Source organism: Camarhynchus parvulus, chromosome 3 (assembly GCF_901933205.1).
Source record: "Camarhynchus parvulus chromosome 3, STF_HiC, whole genome shotgun sequence".
NCBI classification, from domain to species: Eukaryota; Metazoa; Chordata; class Aves; order Passeriformes; family Thraupidae; genus Camarhynchus; species Camarhynchus parvulus.
Window position 1 is genome coordinate 51,376,432 of NC_044573.1, and position 24,351 is coordinate 51,400,782.

The following is a 24,351-nucleotide window of genomic DNA, read 5'->3' on the forward strand; positions in this document are numbered from 1 at the left end:
CATCTAGGACTCATTCTCCTGTCACTTACAGGAATTAAAAGCTAAGAGGATTGCATATATAACAAATCAAGTAAGAATCAGATCCTTCAAACTAGTACTTAAAAAAATTGCTAAACTAAAAATTATCTATTTAAATTTAAATAGTTTAAGATAATAAAAGATCAGTTTACCTATTTAGTTAGCCTACCTAAATGTCCAGACATTCCCATAGTCCTGGTTGGTCATTACAAAGAAAGCTATATTTTCTACAAGTTACCTATCACCAACAGAGAGAGATGATAGCATTTGTTTTAAATCACACAGTATGCTGCATTGGTTAAAATTTCTCATGTAAAAAAGTCATTAAAATTTGGTCTAGAGGAGACGCTTTCCCATCTGGGAGCTGAATCTGGTTTGGTGTGACTATTCCTGTCTGTTAATTTAGCAGTACAAAGTATAACTCTACATTCTTAGCATACTTACTGGGAATGCTGGCATCTCTGTAACCAGAAATGCTTGCAGAGAGGAAAAAAAAGACAGGGCAATTCACAGTGTGCTAGAAAAATTATGGGCAATTCCACGTTTTAAGCATCATCTATCAACAGTGTTGAATAGTCAAAAGGGGAATAAATTTGAATGCATTGCCAAGGCAAATGCTGTGATAATTGTATCTGCTTCTCCTTTTCAATACAGAAAAAAAAATCCCAGACGCTCATCTCATTTGTGCCCGCTAGAAGCTGAGTGGAAAGCGGACCAATCCCACAGCTTCATCGTGTGGCTGTCTGTCCACCTTGGCCAGCACAGAGGAGGACCAGAAAAGGTACAGGTAAAAGAGAAAACACCAGGAGGCTAAGCAGCATGGTGAATCACAGGGAGCCGCTTTGTCTGCAGCTTCCGCTCTCTGAGGAACTGTACAGGGCTGAAACAATGGCTCTCCTATGGAGCTGCATCTCATCTACCACATCTGCAGCCAGTGACGAATGATGGGTCAAGAGGGCAACAGACTTTGGGTGCACAACCCTGACATACTTTATCAAAGATGGCAAAAGGCCATGTGCTTCAATAACACAGCAAATACTTCCTTTTGCTGTATAGCAGACGAATTCCTTCCTCTCTGCTGGCTCAATCTGAAGCTTTTTGGTTCACAGCTCAGAGTGTGTGCAAGTTTTACATTCACAAAACATACACATAAAAAAGCTTCTGTTTTATTCCTGAGACCATTCAACTGTAAACATTCTCACAGAAATGGAAAGTCAGTCCTATCTGTGCTGAAATCCTATGCTTTCAAAAATACGTAATTCTAGGGATCTGTGGGGCTTATAGACAGTAGAAGAAGGCACGTTTTACTTATTTTTAAAAGGGAAACTGAACAGTAAGAATTGAAAAAATTCTAAAACTGTAACTCATCCAAACTTTTCATACTGGGGTTTGCTGAAAGAAAAACATACTGATTTGATAGAAATGAAAAGTTCAATAAAATATAAAAAATTTGTCCCTGGTTTAAATGAAGATAAATGAAAATAATTGGCCTTGTGATATAACAAGATACTTCAATACTAAAGTTTGACAGTATTTTGCTACTCAGAGAATTGCAATTTAACAAGACATACAAGATGAGTTGGGATACCTTCATTACATAAAAATATGCAAAATAAAACGGAAGCAACATTTTAAATGTTCTGAAGTAAGATATCTTACTGCCTAAGTTATCAAGGTTTTGTCCCAGTTAGAGGAGAGGTAAAGTATTTCAGAACCTTCTGCCACCTAAATTTTCTTTCAACCACTTTTGTCTTCTGTTCCTCCTTAGCTGTTTCTTTGTCTTTTTATTCCTCTTGATATCTTTAAAATTTCATCTGACTGCTCTGAATTTGACAACAAAACTCAATGTTCCAACAGGACAGAAAGCTGTGGGCTCATGTTTGGTTACTAAAGGAAGTGGCAGAAAGCAATCTTTGAAAAAAACCCCAAATCAGCTGTGATCATTTCAGCTCCCTTACGAAAAACATCAGCAACAGAAGAAGCCCACTTGGGTTCCTGCCTACCCAGCACCAGAAGCTGAGGTAACTTTGGGATAATTGTTTAATGGCAACAACACTTAGTACTGGATCATAACTTTCCCATTTTGGAGGCTTTGTGGAGTTGGTTGACACCAAAATGCCGATGTGAGCAGTGCCACGTGGGCAGTGAGGCAGTAAGCTGTGCCATCCCACCACCCATCCTGCAGTGGCACAGGAAACCTGAGCCTTTCGCCTCCAGACACATTAGGGCAGAAGAAATGGGTGTTTTCCCTCCCAAAGGTCTTACATCATTTTACACCTCTGCAATGGATTTGCATAACTTCAATCATATTACAAATCTCACCAAAGGTTTTGAACTTAAACACTTCAGAACTGAGCAAAATAAATGGTGCTTACGCTCAGAAAATGGAAGGTCTTGGGGTGGAGGCATCTGAACTTCGTTGTAGCCCTGCTGAACCAATTACAAGCAGGCCTGACATCTCTACTTCAGTCAAGTTAAAATTTCAGATTAAAAAATGAATTATTTTAATTGATAGCCATAATGTGCACTGAAAAGTTTCTAAAACAATAATAGCTTTTACACAACCACTGCTGCCCAGAAAGCAACTCAGCACAAAAGTAACTCACCCTCTGAGTATTTTCATTCCTTTTTCAGAGTGTGAAACTAAGATTGGCACCAAACTGCATCACCTTTTTTTAAAGCATTTTCCATCCAAACTGAGAGGCACTTGAGGAACCACAGTGATGTCCCAGAGAAAACACATTCAATATAGTTTTTCTGCTACACCCACCTTCAGTTCATGGCCCAGCACTCTGCTCCCATTTAGTCATCCAGGTGAGGAGAAGCTGACAGCTGGGGGAGGGAAGAGATTGGGAGCCATATGGAGCTACAGTCAATTTTTGGTATGTATTTGTGAATAGATACAAAAGAGATAAATGCTGGCATGCATAAATTCATATTTTATCAATACATATTTTGGTACTTATTGTCAGAGCAATTTATTCCAAAATCAGCTTTTAAAAACGAACAGCAGTTTAAAGAAAATTCCCATCCCGACTTATTTCTTGTCACAAATCCAGGATCCCAATGGCATGAAGCAGGAGGCAGAATCCCACTCAATAGGGTTTACTTCATGATGCCAAAAGGGAAAGTGATGCAAATAACCAAGAACCCAAGAGAGAGATTCTCCATGTCACTGCTCCCTGGGAATGGGGATGCTTGAGCAGGGGTGAGCAGCCAGCTTTGGCACATGGAAGCATTGAGGGTCCACATCCGAGCTGCTCACACAGAGGGTAAGGAGAGCTGATGGTTTTGCATGCAGCATCTTGTAATAACAAAGGTTATCAAAATTACAAGAGTGACTAGATTGGCTGCCTGTAATTGCTGCACCTACAAATGTTCAGTTTCACTTCTCAGACATATTCAAATAATCCAGCCCCCATGGGCCTGCAAACCTGAGCTGCAAGTCTGAATACGGAAGGGGATTTATTAAAAGATTGCTGGTTCATCTGACCATGACAGAATGCTAAAAAAATGAAAAAGTAATGAAACACACAGAACATTTCTGAGCCCCAGATTATGTTTGGCCTGGATCCAGTGGACACGTTTGATATCCACTGGCTCCCCTATTACAGACTGTTATCTCCCCAAACTTTGATCTAAGGCCACTGCAAGAGCAGAGGAGAGAAAGTATCTGTGAGAGTCACTTATTCCATTAGTCAGAAATCAAAAATCAAAAGAGCCACTTGAAACACTAACAGAATGCAAAAATTCATCACTTCCTTCAGAGAAGGGCAAAAGACCTTATTTGTAATTGTTGATTGGAACATGTGCCATGACAGAAAATTTCTGGACTCTATTACCAGCTCTTAAATGGTTCTGTGGCTGGACTCCAGCAAATGGTTTGAATTTTTTATGCTTTCTTCAAAATTGTAATAAAAAACACATACCCACCTCACAGAATAGAGGCTTCATCAATGTTCCTAACTCACTCTCAGCTTCTTAAGTAGACAGTCCTGCAAAAGTGCAGAGCACCATTATTTAGATTTGATTTGTTGTTTTGTTTTATTTTGTTTTTTTAAATAATCCTGTCTATTACTTTGTTGGGTTTTTTAATAAGTATTTTTCAGGTAGGAACAATATTGGATGCAAAATCAGCATCTCAGCCTGGAGACTGGCCTCAGGCTTCTGCCTCATGCATATGTGTACATCAGATTCCTATATCTTCCACAAAACAGAAAGTGAGTCTGTGAACAGGTCAGTAGGACACGAGCCAAGCAATGAACATTTAAATCTGAATGCAGAACAAACAAAAAAAGGGGATATTTTTAAGAACAAAACTCTTTCCTAAGAACTTCATTTCTTCATGGTCACACAGTCTGGGTGCAATGTGTAAAAAATGGCTTTCTGAGGCACTGTGGTGTCTTCTGAATCACTGCCATTACCCGAGAAAACCCCAGGAAGTGGTTTGGATGAGAAGCTGGACCCAGCTTGTGTAAGTATCAGCTGATGTCAGAATACATACAGCACAAAGCCCTAACAATACGGACATTGTGAAACCAGGAATAACCTTATCTCCTGCAGTTGGGGAAATAATTTCTAACCCAGTGACTGCAGAGCTTAGCAATAAGTCAAACAGTTAATTATTCACTATGCTTCCTAATTAATCTTCATTTCAGGCCAAATCTTTGTATGCCCATAAAAACATGAAGATCTCCAGTGAGGGAAACAACAGCATGAGCTTTTGGACCTCCTTCTGCAAAGCAATTCGTTTTTCCATAAACAGTTACTATTAAGCAAGGACAAAGCAACAAACCAGACAGCCATCTGTGTAAACCAATTTAAAAGGATGGTGACCTCATAACATTTTTCAAACTAACGCTCTCCATTTAACTTCTGCCACCCCGTCCTGCCCCAGCAGATGCTGGGTTTGAGCAGGTCCTCGGGTGAGCGCGACGCTCTCGCTTCAGGGAAAGCTGGTGCTTTAAAGCCACAGTGATTTCAAACCCGTGAAAAGAGCATGTCAATGAAAATACCTCGGCATATATGGAAGCAGGGTAACCTTAGTGGCTGCCCACGCTCCCAGAGGGTGTTGCCACAAAGGTCTGAGCTATGTTTGCCAGCCGAGCTTCCTAGAGGTATGAGGTCAAGCGAGCACAAAGGTTCAGGCCACTGATGGTAACACAATCCCTGCTGAACTGTGTTCTTTCTTACAACCCAGAGAGAAGCCAGAACAAGCACAGATGGCAACCACATTAGAAAAGAAGGCAAACTTGATAGCCTAAGAGCAAAACTTATGAATCCACAGACAGCACAGCTATCTTGTGTATGCCCAGGATGGCCACAGCATCCCCAGCTTATTCTGCCTATTTAGATTTGAATCCAACGAAGCTTCAGGCAAAATATGCAAAATAAAATACCAAGTAGAACACCTACAAAGAAGTTTAAGTAATAAACACCCATGGACATGTCTTGCACAAGGTCACTTGCAGAACTGTCCTTTATTCCATTTACTAAAGTCAGTCTACAGCCACACAAGAGCTCAGAGCAGAGTGCATCAGATGATGGTGACATCAGACCACTGGTAGCACAACAGAAGGAAGTGCACAAACTCATTTACAAGGGCATGTGGACTACAATCATTTCAGTATCAAAGAAGGTAACTGAAAAAATGTATATTCTGTATAGTCTCTTTATATTTCCAAACATCAGAACAACATAACAGCATATAAACTGTATTTCAAGTGGTGGAAGAAGTGTGTGCTTCTCCATTATATAAAGATGATGGTTTTAATCTACGTAATGCAGATACGGTAAAAATTACCTTCCACAATGCCAAGGATGGTTACATGGACTCTTTTTTCTTTAACCTGCATTTTCAAAAAGTCATTACTCTACTGCCACAGCGCCTGATGTTTGTGTGCCTGGTATTTGTGTTTGCTTTAAAATAATGGCTGTGAGGTGAAGGTAACTTGCCCTTCTGACCCAGTGCATAATTGTACAACTGTTTGTGCAGTAATAACCCATGGTACACATAAAGTGACAGTTCTCTAATTGGCATTTGCTGAAGACAAGGGCACCCTCTGCAAACACAGTGGCTTTTTTATTGGCAACCTCTTTAATTATTTCACTCTTCTAACACAGAATCTCCTTTCTGTCATTAGAGAAGAACAAAACGTTCCTGACCACAGCCACAGTAATACTATATATTTCTTAATACGTATCACTGAATACTATTAAAAATTAGCCTTAAAAGACAGAGTAGTATTAACAGCTGTCCTGGGAATTTGTTCCAGAAAACGGAACACTTCTGACCTTTGAGGCTATGTTTCAGTGCCTTTTTGAGATGCTTCAGAACAAAAGTTCAAGTGGCATCTCCTTTCAGTTTGTCTCATCTTGTTGCATGTTAAAAGTGAGAACAGAAATCCAAGAGAAGTCTGGCTGGTGCTGCTTTCCCTTGCCTTCAATTCTGCCGTGTCAGCTGATGCTGGCACATGCAGCATATTTCTCTGCTCCCTTTGGTTTTGTCTTTCCTTGGTTGCTGCTTTGAGTCCCCACCCAGCCATCTCCACAGCTCTCCTGTCACTGCCATGTTACGTAAAAACTCAGAAATGGCTTAGGAAACATTTAAATCTGTGCTATCTTGGCAAGCAGCTAATCCTTGAAGCAAATGCTACTTACACAACAGAGTGCCTGCATTTCCTACCCCGTCGTGGAGATGTCATGCCTCATCTCTTAAGGCTGGAAGAAATGCACAGCGCTTCATAAAATAGCTCTGACTTTCCATTTCTACTATATAAGCATCTTGTTATCTGTTTTTATAGGGAGGGAAAATGGGAAAGGGAATTCCTGGAAGAGATTACAATTGTCAAACTGGCTTTTGATATCTGTTAAACAGCTGAAGCATTAATTTTTTGGCGGCACTGTTAAAAGCCTATGAGAGCTTCCTGACTGAAGTGGAGGAAATAGTACATTTAGTTCAACTACAAGCTGTACTTTTTAAAAAATCCATATGAAAACAGACTCATTATTCATTTTTCTGTTAATGTGTGGTTTTGCCCTGCAGTTTCAGTAATATTTTTTGTAAGACCTGGAAGTCTCAAAAAAGAACTGTAACTTAGAGCTAATGTTTTAATAAACTCTTGTTTATACTATAGTCAAACCAGAACAAACAAAATACAGCTACAAATGACATTTTTATAGCAAGTCAAGAAAAAGATTCATGTGTCTGAATATTGTAGTTACAGTGTGGTAGGCATGACTATTATTTCCTGTAAAATTGTATCTTTAAGGAACTGGAAGAAGGCTACCCTGGGAATAGAGCATGGATATGACTTGGGCCTCTAAAGAGCAGCTGGATAAAAATACCTTACAATTTAATGCAAAACTCCCATCAAGTATTCCGAGAATTTTACAATGGAGCAATGGCAAGATATGGCCATGAGAAATGTTTGGAGTCTTCAAAATACCACCATGCTGGATTACTGCAAATGCCTCCCTCTGTGGTAAAACTGATGAAAAATTTCACCAAGAAGGTTTGCAGTGAGATAAGCAAGAAAACGACCATTTTAAAAAGGTGATCTTAGAATCCCAGAAATTAGATCAAAAAGGAAATGACCAAGTCTATTAGATAATATTGAATCTAAGTAAGAAAAATCTATGTAGTATATTTTTCAGCATTTTGTCCAGTTCACTTTTTAGTTGCTCCAGCTAATCAGGTCCTCTAGTTTCCATCAAGAGAACAGACTTCCACCATAATGATTTTTTTCCTAGTAGTTAAATTAATGCTCCTTTTGCTCATTTGCATCATTTTACTACTTCATACCGCTTTGAGACATTCCCTTCTAGGTGATCTTGTCTCTGATACCACTGCGATATCTAATTTAATAGAAATCAAGGTATAAAATGCTAAACTAAAAAGAGCAGCTGACCTTCTGATATGCAGCCCTGCTCCCTCTGTAACCAGCAGCAAGCTCCTGCTTGCATGAGACTGAGCTCCTGGTCAAGAGTCAAGAGGGTGGAAAATCACTACCTCGCCTCTAAAGACAGGCTGTATTTCATCAGTGCATGGCTCTGAGCTTTATGGAGAATGGAGAGCCAACAGCAAAGCAGCCTCAAAAGGGTCCTATTTTCTTCAGTCAATGTGATGCTCCATGATTTGGTTAGACTGAGAAAATATCGTTACTATCACTTTTCCCTGCATATTAGTGAAAGGGGGTTTAATGAGTTTTCTGCTTCTTAGTTGTAATAACCCCTTTTTATTCCCAAATTGCAGACTTCCAGATTAGGATGTCTGGCTGGCCTATGTATTAAGAAATAGAATTCCTTGAAGGAGAGAAAGGAGTTTCACACTGCAGATTGTTATCCTACCTCCCAAGCAAGGGACAGAAGATGTCATGACCTCATGGACCAACTTTGTATCTCCTCTGTCCCTGAACAAAGATGGTCCCAAGCAGCACACAGAGCAATCCCCAAACATTCATTCACTTCACAACCCAAAGGGATAAATAAGTGTGCAAGAAGAAAAGAGAGTCCCTCCTTGAGGATGTTGGAATAAGTTTGTGAAAACAAAATGACTACCTGGTAAGGAATTTAACTTTTTAACTTAGTTGTTATTATTTTTAACTAGCAGGGTAGCAACTGGAAATTGTACTTGAGAAAGACTGGTTGAGTTTTTGGAAAGCTCCTCAATGCTAAAGGCCTGTCTGCAGAGGGACAAAGTCCTGTCATGAAACTACATACACTTGACAAACTCCTCAGCAATCTTGAATAAGTACCTTGTACTGCCCTGGTGTTATTAGCTATTTCAGTACCATGTAAATCCTTCATGACAGTGCCATTTTTGAAGCGCCGCTGTGCTGTCAGGTGTCCTGACATTATCAAGGCTCCTGGGGATGTCAGTGTGTGTGGTATCTCTTTCTTGCCTCCTTTACAGCAAGTTTCCAAGCCAGGATGTGCAAAAGGCCAGGATGTGACTCAGAAAAAATGTAACTTGGCTTAGAAAGAAGCTTCTTCCCTCACTGTCTCCTTGGAGTACAGGACCTCTTTATCCAGGATAACCCTGTCCATTAGCCACTCCTGTCTCAGGATGCACACCTGGCTTTTCATCTGAGAACAGCGACTGGTAGGAAGTGCTGGTGGCTGCAAGCAGATGGACAGGGATGCTGGGCTGAGTCACTGGAAGCTCATCACTTGTTGAGCTGTTTGAGGTCCTGCAGGAAAAATGCTCACTTTGTGACTCTAAAGAGAAATACTTCCAAGAGCGAAAACCGCTAGAAGAACTACTGCTCCATGTACACACAGGAAACGAGACCAAGAAAAGACTTTGCCACAGTTACTGGAGTTGGTGCCAAACTACTGACATAAAGGAGGTACCTTCCTGTCTGCCACAGTACACAGCCTTCACCAGCAGTATTCCTTCTCTCTTCTGCCCACGTGCCAACAAACAGGTGGATTTAATTCAAATTAACTGTTTGATGCCAGAGTGGCATTTATAAATCTATGAAATTACTGACAACCTAGTCCTGGATCTCCAATCATCTTATTAAAGACACTGGCAACTTGCAGGGAGGACTGAGCTGATGACTAAAGGTCTCAGTACAAAGGTTATCACGCACGGAACACACAGGAAGAGCTGAAGTGTATCTTACTCCATTCACTCACATTACTGTATACAGTAACATCAAAAAGATGGAAAGCTCTTCATTCACTGGACCAAGTGGATATAAAAAAAATATATTCACAAAAATGAAGTAATTTTTTTCACTGTTGCAACTTTCTTTACACTGTATTTTTCTTATTATTTCTTACTCTTCACTTTTGTTACTCTATCACTACAAGCATGAGCAATGTTTATGAGTAACTCCTTATTTTTCCCTATAGAAAAGTAATGCCTAAATGAAGTGGTGGCTAACTTTTATTTCTTACATGATACCCAAAGGAGCAAAACCCAAAACAAACCAATGAAATTATATAAGCTATTGCTCACACAAACTGACCAAAACTGCAGTTTCCAAGCATCTGGGAATTGGTTCGCTCATTTCAACTGGACTTTAAGGAAACACAAAGATCACCTTGAGAGATAAAGTATTTATGACTATAATAGATGATTTTGAATGAAAACAAACAAAATATACCATTTCCCCTGAAAATGTCAAATCACACTTTGCCCCATATTTCAGAGTATTTTTACAACCTATAGCCAGCTCACACTAATAATGTATATTTACTTGTGGTTTAGATTTCACTAATGAATGAGCAGTACTGCCTGCTCCGTACAGTCCCTCTTCAAACAAAATAATGTTGTCAAAACAATGGGCCATGTCAAGGTGAGCTTTCTAATTTTTTTCTTTTCTTTCTATCCCAGAGCACCTCTTTACACTCAAGAGTATTTAAGCTCTGAGAGTACTTTGTGTAAAAATGATACAAGACTATTAAATACCAACTCATGACCCTCAACAAATACCCAACACACATCAGCTGTACAGAGTAAACAGCCATAGATTTAACAAGTGGGAGAGGTGGAAGAGAAAAGAATTGCATTTAGTCTTAAAACAGATTTCAGAATGAAGCCCCAGTATTCCTGTGTCAGATTCAGTCTCCATTTTTGCCTCCCAGGTATGGTAATTACAGTCCTGTGCCCACTGGGAACTAGCTGCACATTGAAACACCAACACACATTGCTGAAGGAGGGAGAGCTTTGCCGATGGAGATATTACAAGATGCAGCAGTGAATACTCTGACTTTCAGTGAATGTGCAGTATCCCTCGCTCACAACACCTAATTATTTTAACTAAACAGATGAATATCTGGTTAGCCACTATGCAGGGAGACTTTCAAGATTTTAAAGGCAGACATTGAATAAATGAAGGCTCTTCTGGAAACACAAGGCTTTAGCTACTGTGGTGATCATTCCTCAATTCAAGCTGTGCCAGCAGAACTTGGTGCCTGCTCTTAGTCACTGAAGGCAACAGGGTGTAAGCACACAAATCCAGGCATCCACAGGGCGTGACTTTACTGCAGGGTCAGCACCTAAATTAAGTTTGTCCCCAGCGCGACATCTCTGTCACAGCACACAGGGAGGTACCTACACACCCTGCCACATGCCAGTTTGGAATTCATCCCTCTGCCTTGGCCTCAGCGCCAAGCATCAGGAAACGGCAGGCAACGTGCCAACACTTTTTCTTAGAAAACGGCAACCCTTTCTGGAAATGTTCTGAAGGTTTGAAGAGTCTTTCTGGAAAGGTGGTAATGCTGAGCTTTTGCACAGATACTGTAAATGAAAGCTTCCCCAAAATACTATCACTATCCTAAAACATGATACCCCTAAAAAGGGGGGCAAAGGAGGTCAATATTAGCCAAAAGATATTACTGTGGAGCCAGGCATTTTGATTCCTAGAAAGCTGAGGTAAATGACACATATAGTAGCATCAACCAGTTAGCAAGCTTTACATTTGCAAAGCACACCCTAAGAAAATCCACTGATTTTTAATGCAAATGACTCAAGATTCATCAAAACATTTTGAGCTCAACCTTTTACAGATTTTGAATTATATAACCAGTTTGTCATGAATCCCAAAATGTTACTGAAGCGACTGAAAAAAAATAAACCCAAAAATAAAAGAAGGGTATACTTGTAAATCTCAGTTCAATTAAGACCTTTCCATTCCCTTCTCTCCCCCTCTTGATTTTCCAAGCTTCTTTTTAATTGCTGCTTCTCTTCCTACAGTTCCTGCCAAATGCAATTCTTGACCAGCACTCAACTAGTCAGAGCAGAAGGAAATTTGCTTCAGCCCCAGTGCATGTGTTGAACCAGGTACCTGTCTGAAAGGAGCAGAGACGTACACACAGCCCGTATTGCCCCGAGCGAGGGCACACCTGCAAGCACTGTGCCAACAAAGGCACAGACAGGGGTTAACTGCCTTCTGCAGGAAGCCTGGTTTCATTCATTAACTACGACCTCTGGGCTAGTACATGCGGAGGAGGGAGCACACAGGCGAGTTCAAACAAAGCTGCTGTTTTCCCTCTGAAACTTCTCAAGTCTCGGAATCTCGCACAAAACCCGCTCTGCTGTCACCTGAATGGAAAACAATAGCAGGCGCTCAAATAAGTGAGACCAACGTGAGAGTTTGCAAGCCCAGCCTGTGCGGAAGGCCACCTGCCAACAGGAAGAAGTGGTGAGAAGGAATTTGGATCCAGCTGCTATCCTCCCTCAGCCAAACAATGCCACACGATAAACAGCATTAAGGATTTTTTTTTAATCCTCAATCACACTGGGAGCATCTATATCTGTCATTTTTTACTCCCTGGTTACCAGGAGAAGGGCTTGAGAGATTTCTGTGCACAAGTTCGCAGACAGCCAATCTCTTGTTTCCTATCATAGCTTTATGAGAGGGATTGAGACAAGAACAGGAGGGAAAGAAGAAGAAATGACAAAGTGCCTAGCTGTAGGGCTGACTCAAGCTGCTAAATTCATCACAGGAAACACAGAAAATCTTGTAGCTGTCTTGCAGCCCCATTTCACATGTCAGACAGAAAGGCAGAGTGGACACAGAAAGAGGAGATAACTCAGTATCTGCAGTCCTGATTTCCTTAAAATGAAGTACTGAACACCAGGAAATGAACTACAGCTGTGCACTCAGTGGGTCACTGTGGCAGGTGCAACTTAACCTTAAGACCACGTAGCCTACTGCACCTCCAGATTTAGCCCAGGCAGCACCTGGGTGAAGCATGCCAATAAATCCACTCGCCGCCGATGGTAATAAAAAGGGTTAAAAACCAACCAGACTGCAGCTGAAAATTCCACAGCTTTTCCCTCCACAGCGCTGCGAACTGCGCGGCTCCCTGGTTTCAAACGAACGGGAAAACTGCCCTAGAGATCAGCCGGCTGAACACATGGCAAGGCCAGTGCCACCGGCGGGCAGGGATGGCTGGGGAGCCGGGAGAGCTGGAGCATCACGGCCGGGAAGCGGCGATCCTCCGGCGCGGCCGCTTCCCGGCGTGCGGGGACGCGCCACTGGCGGCGGCGCCGGATTCACCGCCTGGCAGCCGAGGAACCCCCTCTCCTTCCTCCCCGCCCCAGCCCCCGGTGAACACCCAGGATCTGGGCACTACCTGCGTTTATCAGCAGAGCCATCCCGTGTCTTCAGTCATTCAAGGAATTTAGCAGCCTGGAAATTCCCGTTGTCCATTATTTGAGGTCACAGATAAAAGCTAAACAGCAGCCGTGACTCCCATCAATCATAAGTCACTCACTGATAGAGCGTATGGTAGGAGACCTACTGATGTAAGCTAGTCACCAGAGAAAATACCCACTGATGACGCATATCCAGGCACAAAAATAGTTACAGGGCCCCCAAAGGGATTATTCAACAGCCTACATTTAGATATTCCTTCAAGAGACCCGCAGTCAATTTGCTGCTATTAGATGGCTGGGGAACATTGAAGTTTAAGTTTCCTCAGCAGACTTAACCACAAATAGCTGGTTTAAATAAGCTACTGCAATTACAAGCTGTTTTGTAAATTTTAACACTGCATTATAGCGATTAAGTCTAAACAGAACTGGCTAAAAAATGCTGTATAGCCTTTGCTCTCAATATTTACCAATCCCTCCTGCATATTAGCCAGCACTGAAAAGAACAATTTAAAATTAATTCACAAATGTTTAAACTAAGCCCCTCATGCTAGCCTAGAGCAACGTTTCTTTATCATAAAAAACCAAAACAATATATGCAAAATGGTATGGGATATTTCGATGCTGCTTAAATGCTATCTGGAACAACTTTTGCTGAATTTTTATCCTTCTTTGGTATTTGGCTCTGTACTACACAAAAAGAAAAATACCCAAATAGTTAATATTTCTTGCACAAATCAAAACCATGTAAAGGTAAGTTATTGCAACATGCAAAACCACATACCGTGCACCCGCTTTGAGCAGGGGTTAGAAAGAGGATCCCCAGAAATCCCTTTGAGCCTAAATTATTCTGCAATTCTGTGCAGCTGGATTTCTTGGCATTAAAAACATAATCCTCTAAATTAACCAATCAACTGATAATCCTACAATACTCCTGTGCCCTTCAACAGTTTCAGGATCCTTCTCATGCCCAGACAGCAACAAAACTTAGGAGCCTGTAGCTGAGCCTACTAACACTGCTGAGCACGAAACACTGAGTGTGCATTTTTGGCAATATTAAAATAATTATATTTTTAATATTTGATTTTAACATCCAACCTCCCTTTTTTGAAAGCAATTTTCATGCTTAGGAGTCTAAAGTTTACTGACTTTTTATTGCACATTTAGACTCTAAATATAGGAAACTATTTTATGGCTCTGATGCCTATTTTATTGACATACTTTTGGAAAGCATTACCTAGCCAAACAAACACTCGAGGATTTATAGTGTTTATGCTGCAAAGCAGGAGAAGGAATTGTCTCAGGCTATGAACTTCTACCTCACTTTCTTCATCTGTGATAACATTATTAAAAATAACACCAAAAATTATTTTTAGCACAACTGTTTCGTAAAGCCCTCATGTTTCTCTCATGCATCCATATGCTGCCAGTCCACATGGCCTAATTTAACGGCCCTAAGAAGAAATATTGGTGCCCTCTAGCTGATTTTCCTCACCAAATTCCTGCAGACACCAAGCAGCAGTCTCTCTTTTCTCCTGACATTCCGGGGTCTTTCACTGGTGCCCCCAAAATGTAGTGCCCTGGAATAAAATAAGGCACTTCCTACAGAAGATACAGGAATCAAAACGCTCAAATCCCTTAGTGCTCTCAACTGTAGGAGTTCTTTAAATAGCATAAATGCTGTGAAAAACAGGGGAGGTATACCTGTGTTCAATACACCTTACCAAGAACAGGTGAAGCACCTAAATATACTTTGTAGCAAGTCTGCACATTCCATGGGGAAATACAACCTGCAATTTTGCATGGAACACAGGAAGCCCCTCACCCATTCAGAAGTAATTCTGCAATTCCTCTCTATCAGGAGCCTTCAAAAAGCTTGTAAATCTTTCATTGTGTTCTGCCGCACATTCTGAAGTTAGTTGGTGATGGATCAGACAATTTCATAGCTCAGAGCCCAGGACCTCCCTTTTGCCATCACACAAGCCGTTGCGAGCAGGGAGAGCTTTCCTCTCCTCTCACTCAGATGTCTGTCAAAGGGACAGACTCCCCATTCCACCCTCCCTGTTCCCATCCCCTCTGCCTCCAGCTCCTCTCCTGGAGGCTGCATCAGGTACCACTGAGGCACAGGACCACATCACCTTTTATCTGCATGTCCCTGTCCAGCAGGGACCCAACTGGAGCACAGCTCCAAAGCTGGGAAAGCCACGAGGCAGGGATGCTAACACATACTTTGAACACCATCTCCAGTGTGACAAGTGACGTCAACAAAACAGTGTCCAAATCCCAGAGGAGATCTCTCCTGGCCGGAGGAAAACCCCTGCTGAGGAAGAGTTGTCTCAGGAAATGCTGAGCCTGTGGTGGCAGGCAGCTGCCTGGCAGCTGCTGGAACAGCTCTTTGGCACCTCGGAGTGAGTGCATCTGCTCTAAGCCACACCAGCGACTGCCCAAAGGATGCAAGAGAACAGGAGTCTGTGTGGAAAGCAGGGTTAAAGCTCTGCTCTCTTCCTCCTTGTCCAGCTAAAAGAGGCAGAGGTTGGCTGGAGCTGGCTGTCTCTGTGCGTTTAATTAAAGCCATAAACCTCTGTGGAGAACTCTGGATGGCCCTATTAACCATTAATCAAATTAAACATAGAAGAGAGATCAGGATCTGAAGCTCAAAATAAATACTGTGAGACAGACTAACTTTTAGGGTTGCATTCATAATCATCAGAAGGTCTCTTTAAACCTTGGTTGGGAAAAAGGAAGCTGCAGCATATACTGCGTATTTCTGTGTTTGAACAATTTTAAAGCAGAAACAGCTCCAATGAGTGGGAAGCATCAGGCTAATCCTGCAACTTCCAGCTGTCTTTGCAAAGTTAACTTCCCATGTGCCATCTGCCTTTGGAAGACAGAATGGGTTAATCACAGTGGCCAGGCATTTTGGAAGGGTCCTAGGGCTCCATTTCTCTAGCACCTTACTACAACATTCCAGCTAATGTTTCTTTCACATACACCTCTAGGAAAAGGATGCTACAGACTCAGTCAATACTCATTAGGTGGTTATAATCCAAATCTCTACATCAATTAAAAGATGAAGGGCTTATTTGAACATGGAACAAACCCTTTGTTCACATAAAAGAGGCATTTTGTGCCATTTGGGAAGTGAAAATTCTGGCACAGTTCATTTTTCGGCTTGCTTGGGGTTTTTTTGTTTTTGGGGTTTTTTTGGTTTTTTGTGAGATTTTTTGGTTTGGTTGTTTTTTTGCTTTTTTTTGTTTTGTTTTGTTTTGGGTTTTTTTTGGTTTTTTTTTTTGTGGTTTTTTTTTGTTTTGTTGGTTTTTTTTGTGTGTGTGTTGTTCTTTTTTTTCAACCAGCTGTGACATGGGAGACCCAGAACAAGGCTGGTTTGTGCAATTTCTTTTCTGGAAGGCAACAGACTTTTCAAAAGCCTGATGTCTTGAGACATAAAAGAACGCAGCAAACCCTTGAAGAGAATAGGTACAGGTGTGGTAATGTGACAGATGGGCGGTGAAGGTGGTATCTCTGGGATAAAAGGAGATATGGTGGAAAAATTAGGACCTGGCAGGAGCAGCTTTTGCTTTTTCCAGTAGTAAAAATGTGTCACTTCAATGTAGAGAAAATATAATGAAAACAGGTGAAGGACAGAACAGGAATCATGGTTACAGTGGTAACTAAGTATACTCACTTAATTAAGTCTTAACGAGTGTAGAGATGTTCTATTATCACAAAACTTCATGATAGTTTTAAAAATGCTGTGTTTGAAGTAGGAAGCTGATGAATTATCCCTTACTGTCCCAGGAGCATCCAATTCTGAATATACATCAATGTAGAGTAGGAATATTGTTTATGAAAAGTAAAGAGATTATGATTTTTCCAAACACAGTAAGAGAACATCTCACATTAGCAAATTTTTATTTGAGATTTCTATGATTTTTGAAACAAGGGGCAGTATTAGAAAATATTGGCTCGCTGAGGATGGGATAGTATGATGCATTTCATCACTATATCATACAACATTAGATAAACCAGGACACTGATGTCAGAAACATAAATATAGTTCATGCTATTCTCAGTCTGTCTGCCCATCAATGTCTTAGCACCTTTCTCTCACTTCTAGCATTGGTAAAACAGGTAATATTGGTCATAACTGAAAAAAAAAATATTATAGAAGCACAGGCTTCTGAGACTACATATTGATTTTTCATTTGGAAGTTCCCCTTGCATTCAAGCACCCCTGAAGAAATCTAAGATGAGTAAAACACCCCAATATTTTTATCTGTGGAAATAAGTACACTTGAAGTTAAATTTCAAATTAACACTACCTTTGATATAGTGTAAGCTAGATACATTGGTAGCATAGTTAACAGTAAATTACAGAGTTTATGTCAAAGTTCTAGAGTAAATCAAATCATAAATCTAAAGAAAGATATTGCTTGAGCACCTGAACCTGGGTTTTCTTGAAATAAGAAACTAGCATTTGATAGCAATATCCTTGTCTATGTGCAACCCTATTCCAAGATAATAACTAAAAATACTGTAAGATCTATTCTTTACCAAAATACCTTTAAAGTATTTCTAGAATATGCTGATGAAAAACAACACTAGACTCAGTGGTTTGTTCATATCTATGTATGCCACTTGAGTTGAAGGGACCAAATAATGTCAATCATCAAAACATGACAGATTTATTCTATATATTATTCTACACTGACTGCGCTGGTGGATAAGGAAAGAGAAACTGATGTCATTGTCTTGCCTTCTTTAAGGTCTCTGATACAGCCTCACACAACATCTCTGTCTCTCTACATTGGGGATTTGATGGCTGGACCATTCAATGAAAAGGGAACTGGCTGGATGGCCATACCCAGAGAGTTGCAGTCAAGCTCTCAGTGTCCAAATGGATCTGCATCAAGTAGTGTTCCTTGTGGAAACTTATTGGGACCAATTCTGTTCAATGTCTTAATTAATGACATAGTGGAATTGAGTACACCCTTGCCTGGAGACACCAAGTTCAGTGGGGCAACTGATACACTTGGTGGAAGGGATGCCATCTCTAGGGACCTTAACAGGCTTGAGAAGTGTCCCAGTGTGAACCTCACTAAATTCAACATGGCCAAGGACTTGCACATGGGTTGGGGCAACCCCCAGTATCGGTACAGACAGGGAATGAATGGTTTGAGAGCAGCCCTGTGGAGGACTTGCAGGCACTGTGTGGTGGGTTGACTTGACAGGACACTAGGAGCCCACCACAGCTGCTCTATCACCCCTTCCTCAAATGGACAGGGGAGAAATACCACTACAAAAGAGATAAGGATGGAGGAGATCACTCACCACTTACCATTACAGACAAAACAGACTCGATGTGGGCAAAGAAGTCTAATTTCTTGCCAAAAAACCCAGAGTAGAATAATGAGAAATAAAATCAAACCTTAAAAAAATTTCCCATCACCCTTCCCTTCTTGCCAAGCTTAACTTCACTCCAGACTTCCTCTACATCCTCTTTGCCAGTAGTGCAGGGAAATGGGGAATGCGGCTGTGTTCACTGCCTCTCCTTCCTCCTCAGGAGGAGGACTCCTCATACTCATTTCCCTGCTCCAGTGTGGGGTCCTTCCCATGAGGGAGAGCACAATCTTCCCATGGGGTCACAGCCTCTTTCAGGCATTCCCATGCTCCAGTGTGGCGTCCTCCATGGGCTGCAGGTGGGTGGGTATCTGATCCACAGTGGACCTCCATGGGCTGCAGGGACACACATCTGCCCAAGAATCTGTGCTCTGGAGCCTGGAGCACCTCCTGCCCCTCCTTCCTCACAGGCCTTGGTGTCTGCAAGGCTGTTGCTCTCACATGTTCTCACCCTGCTCTTCTCTGTTGTGCAGCAACTTTTTTTTTCCTTCTTAAATCTGTTATTCCAGAGGTGTCACCCATTGCTGATGGGCCCAGCCTTGGCCAGCAGCACGTCCATCAAGGAGCCAGCTGACACTGCCTTCATTAAACACAGGGGAAGCTTCTGGCAGCTTCTCACAGAAGCCACAGCTGTAGCTCCCTGCTACCAAAACCTTGCTACACAAACCCAATACATGGTTAGATGAAAAATTAGATATGACCTCCCAATGTGCACTTGCAGCACAAAAAGGCAACTGCAGCCAGAGATGCAGCAAAAGCAGTGTGGCCAGCAGGTCAAAGGACATAATTCTGTCCCTTTACTGGGCTCCTGTGAGACCCCACCTGGATAGCATATGCAGCTCTGGTGACAACAACAAGTCAAACACGGACCTGTTGGAGTGGATCCAGAAAGGGCCCCAAAGATGATTAGAGAGCTGGAGCACCTCTCCTGTGAAGCCAGGCTGTGAAACTTGGGGTTATTCAGCCTGAAGAAGAAAGAGAGAGCTCTGGGGAGACATTACAGCAGCCTTACTACAGGGGACCTATAGGAGAGGACTTCTTACCACCAGGGCCTGAGGTGATAGGACAAGGGGCAACCGTTTTGAACTGAAAGAGGGTAGGTTTAGATTAGATATAAGGAAGAAATTCTTTATTGTGAGGACGGTGAAGCACGGGAATAGGTTTCCCAGAGAAGATGTGGATGCCCCATCTCTGGAAGGGTTCAAGCCCATGGTAGGGGGGTTGGGACTAGATAATCTTTAAACGTCCCTTTCAACCCAAACCAATCTGTGACTCTGTAATTCCAATTAGGAGTACCTCAGAGATACTGTAAAGCAAAAATAAAGACAGTGACTGCAAAGAGACTATTCTGAAATTACATTTATTTCAGTTTGATGTTTGATTGCAAATCAGTAAAAACAATCTTCATCCACAGGTACTGCCAATAAAAAATTAATTCAGAATGTATACTCATTTCTAACCCCATCTGGAAAGGGAAACACAGAGAGAGTGACTAGGGATCACCAAAACTGGGGGGTGGGAAAGGGCAGCATAGGAAACTCCACTTTCTCCATCCCTGAACACTGTGATAACCTAAGATCGTATTCAAGTGTTAACGACCTCACATGCATGCGAGCTGACCTGCCCTTGAGGATGAAGTTTCATGCTTCAGTGAGATCAGTCCAGTGGTAAGCTGCCACCCAAGAGGGGAGGATGCCACTTTGCTTCTTCCTCTCAATGCCAGCTGTGTGTCCCTGCCAGCTCTAGAGTCTGCCTGTGCCCATGGGGAGGCAATCCAAGGAGCTCACCCATCAGAAATCCCTGGCTATCCAACAGCTCACTGCCCTCCCAGCTGCCCAAACCAGCCCAGTGTGGGCTCCAGAGGGCAGGTAGCAGGAGCAGCCACTCTGGGATATGAAACCACAGCCAGGACAGTGGGAAACCTTTCCTCAATCCCCAACCACCTGCCCACTGGCTTCCAGCTTTGGCAGCACTGGAGAATCCAGGCCAAGGAAAAGAAAAGCTGACCTCTCAAAGTTGAGAGGCACTTCAGACACTGATGCAGACAGCTCCAGCAGGGACCATCAGAGAGCCAGTAGGGCCTTGAAGGAACTGCAAGGGGAAGAAAGGAGAATGTCCAAACCACTCTATGCAAAGGAGAGAGACCCAGCTTGGCTGCAGCCCCCCCGGCTGGTCCCTGCCACCAGTGCCTGCCAAAAGGGGAACTCACCCCAGAGGTGTATTGAGCTCTGCATTGATTTGCTTACTGGGCCCGTTGAAACCCAAGTATGCCTGATGTTTCAGAAATGCCCATTTGTGATATTTTTCAAAACCTTTCTCCATTTTTTCCCTTTGTGGCAAACTGTACGGATTAAATCCATGAGTAGTTTCCTTTAAAAGAGATGGTTTCTTTTCTTCTTGTGAAGTTTTTTCATATTGCTCAACAATCAAGGAAAGACGCAAGGATCAAACGCATAAAGCATTCTTAAAAATCTGATTTATTAAAAAAGTACAATTACCAAATCACATTGCTTCATCTTTCATATTTCTTAAACAACACAGAAAAAAAGTATGACATCTCATAGAGACTCTTCAGGGATTTCTCCTCAAAAGACAGATTCACTCGGTAGTTATACCCAAATTCCTCTCTTCCTGGACTCCCTCAAGCCACCAGCTCTTATCTCTCATCTCTGGAATATGTTAAACTATGAAAAAAGCATTATCCTGCCAACTTGGCATAAGAAGAGGGGAGGGATCTCTCCTTGCTCTTATGGGAATGCCTACTGAAATGAAAGTTTTTGGGTTGCTCCAGTTTACATTACACACTGATTAATATGACTCTTCTCTCACTACATCTCCTTTTCCTATGAAAAGTTCAAAAGTTCAGCTAAGCAACAATCTGATGTCTTAGCTTGCTACACAAGCCTCTGGGTTATTTAATCAAGAAATTAGATTTCTACAACACATAGAAGTACACTCACCACAGTCAGACTAGGAACTGTTGCTAATTAACAAAAATGCCAACATGCAATTATTTATTATATTAATTAATGAAAGCATATATAAGAGGCCTATCTGTAAGAAGTTAGATGCAATCTCTAACAGACTTCCTGCTGCTGTGCTGCCAGTTTCTCGGTGCAACTGTGGCCATTCCTAATTAAATAAATAATTTACCCTGGAAGATTTCATTGAGTGCCAGACACAAGCACCAGGGCTGGGTGAAAATAAATCACTGTCGGCATCATGCCAGTACTCGTTCCTAGAATCTATGGAAAACGGCTACTTCCCTACAGCAAACATTTTGCATAACCATTCTGCACAGCTTAATTGATCTCTGCAATAGCATGATAGTAAAACCTCCTCCATTTCCATGTATTTTAAGACAGTACTTCATTTTCTTTTTATTTCATTCTCTTCACATTTGCTGGCTTTTTGCATCAGTTGTGCGGCTTCTGGTACAGAATCATATTTTTTAAAATTTATTTATTTAGGGTGAAAGTCTTCCTCAATACCAACTCTTGGTATGATGCTGACCCAAATCCATCCCTTTAAGTCAATATGTTAATGCTCTATCACCATCCCCTGCTTTGATTTCTACCATACTCCTATCAAACTCAAGTTACTGCCTTCTCTACCAATGTCCTCTAATCATAAACTCATAAACCCTGCTTTTAATGTTTAACATTTACTGTGCTACACTGCTATTTAGGCATTTTCATAACCACAGAAAAAATTAGGAAAATTCCCACTTTGTGCTGTGATGTCAATCTATTTTAAAACCTATTGCAAGATACCACAACAAATATTATGGTGTGACTTCAATACCTGACAGCAGTGTAAACATCAGCAAGTTTTCCTGGGTAATCACAGGCATCTCAATTATCCAGATACTGTCTCAGCAAAAGGGCAGCCTGACTTACCGCATGGTCAATGACTTTCTATGCATTAGTAATTTTAGAAAACCTAGACTGGAAAAAGAGTCCTTGGTTGCTCCTTCACAGAAAATTTCTCCATACATTTTTGTGGTGAATTTATTGTTCCTGTTCAGAAGAGTTCAGGCATTCTGGGGGGGGTCTGTGCTCACCACTGCCTGCCCCACACCCCAGATCCAAAAGGTGAGCTCACGGTCTCTCTGCCAGGTCAGGTTTCAGTTGCTATTCCCCAGTCTTTCAGAGAATTTGGGTTTTTTCTTGCAAATTTTGGCAGTCAGCATGTGACATTTCTAATATAAAAAACCCACTGGCATTTCAAGAAAAAGCCAACCACCTTGATGAGGCTGCTCCCCTGAGGAAACAATGAAGGGAACACATTCTTCTCTGCATACACTTTACCCCAAGGCATGTAACTTCCCAAGTGCCTCCAGTGTTTTACAGCTCCCAAAACTCTGCTCGACCACCTACCCACTTTTTGGCCAGCTGGCTGACCCAGAAAAGCAGCAGAGAAGCAGCAGCCACTGCAGGGAGGAAGCAGCAAGCACAGCTTGCAGAGCAGCACCGCGTGGGAAGGAGCTGCTGGCTGGGCACAAAGAGGGTCAGCTACGGCTTGCCCTGGAATGAGCAATCCAACAGGAGTCGGACACACAGGTCATGAGAAGAAAGGACAGGGAAGAAAGAGCACACCAAGGGAAAGAGCTTTCTTCTTCTACCGCAGTTAACTCCCCTAAATTTCCTCTCTCCTCCTGGTTCCCCAGTTTCCAAAAATAACCCATACAAAAGCAAAAACTGCAGAGGCAGGGAGCCTTAAAAGAGCGGCAGTTGGAAAATACAAAAAGATGGCAAGGGAATTTATTTAAAAGAAAAAAGCCCAAGAAAAAAGAGACACGCTCTTTTTGGAAAAGAACAGTGACATCTCTTAGCGTGAAGCCATTTCAGCAGGGATGTAGGTCAATAGCTGAAACCAGCATCTGTGGGGTCTGAGGTCCTGGGGCTGGTGTGGGCAGCCAGAGGGGCCCAGGGATTGTTTGGCCTCTCCCCAGGAAGATGGAGAAGTCTTGGGCTGGTCTTGGTCCCTCCTGCCCTCATATGATGCAGCTCAACAAATGGTTCCTCTTTAGGCAGCCACACATTTCATGTTTCTGGTATCAGAAGATGCTTGACATTTGCCCTTAAAAGTAAAGGCACCTTAATGTGGAAAACATCTTTTAATGACTAAGAGAGCCAAGAGCAAATATTTGCACCCAAAGAATTCAGTTCCTCCCACATCAAAGCAACCTCCTAGAAAACTGATTATAAACAAATTAAAAAACAACTAGCATGCCTATCAAAAATAATTGTTTTGCTGCTGGCAAAGAATTAAAGACTCAGAGGGCCTGAAACAAACACTGGGGGTTAAATTTGATTCCTGATTGCTAGACTGGACAACAAGATGAGAGAAGGGAAAAAACTCCTCCTGTTGTGTGGAAATGGTTGTCCTGTTCACAGGCCATCTGTGGGATGGATGGTGTTCCTCTAACAACTGAGAAGTTAATTCAGGTACAGGTTGAGAGATTTGGGGTTACACAAACATCAGCCATCATAATTTCCACATCACACTGGCTTTGATTTTAGATGTATTACAGCACTCCAAAGCCACATGCAATTTTTTTTGTCTCTGCTTTTCAGCCCTGATCAAAAGAAGCAAGTATCAGCACATCTCTGCATCACTACAGTGAGATACAGGAACATCCCCACTCACTCCACCAAAAGCAGCAAGACAGCACCCATTGTCAAAAGGTCTGTTTTCAGCAACTTCTGCTTGTGCCTTTCACCACTTGCTTTCCCTATAACAGGAAAAATTATTAGGGTCACCAGGTCTCCCCTGTCCCCATGCTTTTAACATTAAATACTACCACATACTGCAGAGTA

The 24,351-nt window shown here is 42.0% G+C and overlaps 1 protein-coding gene across 4 annotated transcripts in view; it reads right to left on the bottom strand.

The window, feature by feature from the left end:
* The window catches only part of HIVEP2 (HIVEP zinc finger 2), a 137,234-nt gene that overhangs the window by 71,952 nt on the left and 40,931 nt on the right, over positions 1–24,351 (bottom strand). The window contains exons 1-2 of one of the 4 annotated variants that reach the window (XM_030944437.1): positions 13,111–13,282; positions 3,952–4,013 (exon numbers count right to left, since the gene is read on the bottom strand). The exons of 1 other annotated variant lie outside the window; for it this stretch is intronic. The gene's annotated coding sequence lies outside the window, so the exon portion shown is untranslated. Of the gene's footprint in view, positions 1–3,947; positions 4,438–13,110; positions 13,283–24,351 lie in introns of those variants that run through there. 2 more of the 4 variants (XM_030944435.1, XM_030944438.1) reach the window with 2 other exon arrangements.